The sequence below is a fragment of the Lampetra planeri genome, chromosome 51, assembly GCF_965212315.1.
Source record: "Lampetra planeri chromosome 51, kcLamPlan1.2.h2, whole genome shotgun sequence".
Classification (NCBI taxonomy): Eukaryota; Metazoa; Chordata; class Hyperoartia; order Petromyzontiformes; family Petromyzontidae; genus Lampetra; species Lampetra planeri.
The window spans coordinates 303,056-309,055 of NC_136157.1; positions in this window are offsets into that span (position 1 = coordinate 303,056).

Here is a 6,000-nt window from a genome sequence, read left to right on the forward strand (position 1 = left end):
ATACAAGGTGTGGACGTGCGCATTTTGGTCGACTCGGGAGCGTCTGCAACTATTATATCGGATGTCATTTTCCATCTGTTGGGCATTCCGCCGGGGGCTGTGCGTCCGGTTTATGGGTCTTGCGTCGCTGCGAACGGGGGTAGTATGGGTATCGTGGGCCAGGTGGATGCTAAGATATCTATAGGGGATGTGTCGGCTTCGGGCGTTGTGTTAATATCGAGATCTTTGGCGGTTCCTTGCTTACTAGGCACGGATTTTTTGGCTAAGATGCCCATTTTGATTAAAATCAATGAGAATTGTATTGAATTGCCGGGGGGCCGTCGAATCTCGTTTCTGCCGTCGCCCTGGGGGCGACCTGCTTCGGCCGTACAGGTGCAGGCGCTGTCCGTCGCATCTGTGGACATCCCACCTGGTTCACAGATGCTTATACCCTTGCGGTATCGGAAGCCCCTGCCCAATCGGCTAGGAGCACAAGGGGTCTTGTTGTCACCATCCGCCACGATAACAACGGGATTGGCGTTAGTTGGGGCACAGACCATCGTCCGGCCGGATCAATTACCGGTTTTACAGGTGCTTAATGCGGGGGTGGAAAACATCCGTGTTCCGGCCGGTACGGTTGTGGCACATGCCACTACAGCGTTTGCGACGCACGATTGTCCGCATCGCCGGGGAGTGGTCGCTGGTGTTTCCGAGCCAAGGGGTTCGGATAATCGTTGGATCGCTACCTTATGTGACGAAAATTCTTCCCTGTCCGTGGGGCAACGTGATGCGCTGCGTAAATTGTTGCTGATGTATTCGGATGTGTTCAGCTCCGACGATTTGGATTTCGGACGCACATCGTTGCTTTCCCATCACATTGAGACGGGCGACGCTGCCCCTATTCGGTTAAATTCGCATCGGATGAGTCCAGCGGAGCGAGAACACGTTCGGGGGGCGGTGGAAGACATGTTGGCTGCGGACATTATATCGCCATCTAACAGCCCATGGGGCGCTCCTGTGGTCTTGGTTAAGAAAAAGGATGGCAACTTGCGATTTTGTGTCGATTTCCGGAAATTGAATAAGATATCGGTGGCAGATGCGTACCCCCTGCCGCGTATGGACGACTCCCTTGACGCATTGTCGGGGGCTAAGTTCTTTTCCACACTGGACCTCTCTTCGGGATTTTGGCAGCTTCCCCTTGACGAGTCCTCACGGGAGAAAACCGCATTCCGTACGCCGCAGGGGTTATTTCAATTCAACTGCCTCCCGATGGGATTGAATGCGGCCCCTGCTACATTTCAAAGATTGATGGAGCTCGTTTTGACGGGGTTGCAGTGGGAGACGTGTCTTATATATTTGGACGATATTATTGTGTTCAGCCGCACATTTGAGGAACATTTAACGCGGCTGGAGACAGTGTTCACGAGGATGCGCTCTGCCAATTTGAAATTCAAACCAAAGAAATGCCACCTACTGCAACGGTCCGTCCGTTATTTGGGGCACATTGTGAGTGCAGAGGGGGTGTCCACGGACCCGGAAAAGACGGCGTGTGTCCGGGATTGGCCGACTCCGGCCTCTGTAGGGGATGTTCGGCGGTTTTTGGGATTTGCCTCGTATTACCGAAGATTTGTGCCGGGGTTTGCGACGATTGCGAGGCCCTTGCATCTCCTTACGGGTAAAGGACGGAAATTTGTTTGGGGAGAGCCGGAAGAGGGGGCCTTTCGGAGTCTGCGTGATCTATTGGCTACGGCCCCGACATTGGATTATCCCGATTTTGATCGCCCTTTCATTCTTGATACGGACGCGAGTGACACAGGTATTGGGGCGGTATTATCACAGTCTAAAGGGGGCGTAGAGCGCGTCGTGGCGTATGGTAGCCGAGTCTTGTCGCCTGCGGAAACACGCTACTGTGTCACTCGTAGAGAACTTTTGGCGGTTGTTTTTTTCCTACGGCAATTTCGACCGTACCTTTACGGTCGTTCTTTTATTGTGCGTACGGATCATGCGGCCTTGCAATATGCACTTAAAATGGACCAGCCATCGGGACAGTGGGCACGTTGGTTGGACACGCTGCAGGAATTTTCCTTCCAAATTCAACATCGGAAGGGAGTGCGCCATGCGAACGCTGACGCACTTTCTAGATTACCAGGGCGCGCCCCTTGTAAATGTGCGTCGGGGACGCATAGGTGTTCGCCGATTCTGAACCCCCCTCAGCCGCTTACGTTGGCCGTCGGGAAGTCGGATACTCCGATGGAACCGGGACCGACTGATGGGGTTTTGAATCTGCCGCGGTCTGTCTGGATTCGGGAACAGATGATGGACGAGTCGTTGTTGTCCATGCGGAAGCGGTCTATGAGGGACAATGGGAGTCCGAGTTCGGCTGTGGGGCCGCGAACCGCTCTCCGAGATGGTCTGCTTATGTGGCAGGAAAGGTTCCAGGAAAGCTGGCGTGTGGTGGTACCAACGTCCTTGCGATTTGAGTTGATTAGAACTCTCCATTGTGACACACTATTGCATTTAGGGGTGCAGAAGACCTTGTTGACGTTACAACGTCATTATTTTTGGCACGGCATGGCGACAGATGTCGTAGGGCACGTGCGCGCGTGCCCTGAATGCGCCCGGCGTAAGCCGCCTAAACATCCTTACGTGCCGCCTCTCCAGTCGATTCAGGTGTCTCGAGTCAATGAATTGGTGGCACTGGACATATTGGGACCCTTCCCACCATCGGCGAGGGGAAATAAATATTTGCTGGTAGGGGTTGAGTATCTCTCCCGTTGGCCGATGGCCTGGCCGTTGCCCGATCAGTCGGCCGCGGCCATCACCGACGCCTTTTTGTTTGGGTACATTATGGACAAGGGGGCGCCGGAGAGACTCCTCACGGACCAGGGCCGAAATTTCTCTTCTAAATTATTGGCTGAAGTGTGCGCAGGCCTTGGGACTAAGAAGATACGGACATCTCCATACCATCCGCAGACGGATGGTATGGTTGAGCGGCTGAACAGGACATTGTCTGCCATGCTTTGCCATACTGTGAGTGAACAGCAATCGGATTGGGATCTGCACATCCCCGGAGTGCTTTCGGCGTACAGGATGACGCCCCATGCGGCTACAGGGTATTCGCCGTTTTACCTTATGTATGGTCGGGAAAACGTGCCTCCGGTGGATGTGCAATTGGGTACTGGGGTGAAGGGACCTCGTAAACCACTCCCTGAATACATTCAGGACACGGTTCGCCGGGTTACGGAGGCGCGGGAAAACGCCCGCGTGGCTACGGCCAAAGCCCAGACCCGGAACGAGCGGTATGCTCGGCGGTCTGAGGGGGAGTGCCCCTGGAAGGTGGGAGACCTGGCCTGGCTCCATTGCCCGCAGGTGCGGCCGGGGACCTCTCCTAAATTGCACAAACCTTGGCATGGTCCTGTGCGCCTCATTGAGGTTCCCAATCCACAGTCGGCGCGCGTTCAGTTTGGTTCTCGCCGTTGGTTTGTTCATACGTCACGGTTGAAACCATATGTTGCTCCCCTACGTGATGCGTCATCTCCCAATGTTGCCTTGCCGGGGTCTGTTGCTGCTGACTCTGACTCTTCCCCGCCTGCGTCCATTGATCTTGCTGGAGCGCCTGTCGTACCTGTTCCAGACAGGCCGACCGTGACACCGCGGGGGAGGAGTGGGCCTGTTCGGAGGGCGCCTGCCAGGGCTGCGGTACCTTCAAGCCCGGCGACCCTTCCGACCCCGCTGCAGGCGCATTCGCGGAATACGACCAAGACTGATTCGTCAGGGACACGAGATGTCGGTGGACTTCCAATCGCAGCAGGGGAATTACCCCCTGTCATTTCTCGTGTTCCATCGCGTCCCCGTTCTACAAGTGGGCCGCCGACCGTCCGGGACGGGCCGGCGACCCGCACTCGTTCCAAATCGCTTACGTTTCGTTGATTGTATGTTGTTATTGTTCTTGTTCTTGCCGTCGTATTTATCGCATGCTTTCGTACGTTCGTCGATGTTACTTGTGTGTTGTTCTTGTTGTTATATTGCATGCTTAGTGTCCTTTAAGGGGGAAGGTCGGTTCACCGCATTACGCTTTGGTGTTGTTCAGCCGAGGTCGGCTGGGTTTTTTCTATGGGGGAGGGTGGTGTAATGCGGGCGAAAGCGACCTTCCGGATGTGACGTCACGAGGAGGCGGAGCCAGGTGACGTGGGTGAAAGGTAGGGGGTCCTTAAGCGCGTAAACCGGAAGGAGAAGGCAGTCGGGGTGTGAATGGAAAGGTGTGGGGCCACGCGGGCGTACGAGCCGAGGGGGCACCGTCAGAAGCGGGAGCCAACCCTGGGAACAGTAGGGAGCTACTGGGAGGTGTAAAGCTGCAGACAGAGATAGGCAGTAAGGCTGTGTGTGAGGGGCAGCGAGGTGGCTGCCAAGAGTCGCAGGAGCAACGAGAAGGCGAGACAGCACGAGGCTGTCAGAGCTGCAGCAGGAACAGCCAAGGGAGCTGTGTGAGAGTACAGCAGCGGAGCTGCTGTACACTCTCACAGCAGCGGAGCTGCTGTGGGGCTGCAAGAGCGACAAGAACAGCAGCGGGGCTGCTGATGTGGACTGGAGTGACATCGGAACCAGCACAGAGAGAATAAGAGAGACAGCCGTGTGGGAACGCAGTACGGACCGAATAAAGGACACTGAGCCAGAGATCGTGGTCAAGTCTTTTATTACACAAGGAGTCATGTTTGCATAGACCGCAATACCTGCAGTCATAATACAAACAAAAGAACATAACTCTGATAATGTGCACTGTCCTTAAAGTTGATTGATCCACACCCGAGACAGCTTTCCTTAGAGCCTAGTCTCATATGGGTTGGACCAGATGACGCCAAAAGGCGCACAACTCAAATACAATGCACCATCAGAGTATGAGAGCTCGGGGCAAGCATCTACACTATGGGAACCTCATTTGCCAGTAAAAATATGATAATTGGTTCTTTACCCTTCTATCTGACAACAAAACTGACACCTTTTTACAAGGAGTCATGTTTGCATAGACCGCAATACCTGCAGTCATAATACAAACAAAAGAACATAACTCTGATAATGTGCACTGTCCTCAAAGTTGATTGATCCACACCCGAGACAGCTTTCCTTAGAGCCTAGTCTCATATGGGTTGGACCAGATGACGCCAAAAGGCGCACAACTCAAAGACAATGCACCATCAGAGTATGAGAGCTCGGGGCAAGCATCTACACTATGGGAACCTCAAGGTGTCAGTTTTGTTGCCAGATAGAAGGGTAAATAACCAATTATCATATTTTTACTTGCAAATGAGGTTCCCATAGTGTAGATGCTTGCCCCGAGCTCTCATACTCTGATGGTGCATTGTCTTTGAGTTGTGCGCCTTTTGGCGTCATCTGGTCCAACCCATATGAGACTAGGCTCTAAGGAAAGCTGTCTCGGGTGTGGATCAATCAACTTTAAGGACAGTGCACATTATCAGAGTTATGTTCTTTTGTTTGTATTATGACTGCAGGTATTGCGGTCTATGCAAACATGACTCCTTGTAAAAAGGTGTCAGTTTTGTTGCCAGATAGAAGGGTAAAGAACCAATTATCATATTTTTACTGGCAAATGAGGTTCCCATAGTGTAGAACAAACGAATATACAACAACAACAAACACGCATATACAACAACAACAAACACGCATATACAACAACAAACACGCATATACAACATCAAACATGCATATACAACAACAAACACGCAAATACAACAACAAACACGCATATACAACAACAACAAACACGCATATACAACAACAAACACGCAAATACAACAACAAACACGCATATACAACAACAAACACGCATGTACAGCAACAACAAACACGCATGTACAGCAACAACAAACATGCATATACAACAACAAACACTCATATACCACAACAAACACGCATATACAACTACAAACACGCATTTACAACAACAAACACGCATATACAACAACAAACACGCATATACAACAACAAACACGCATATACAACAAC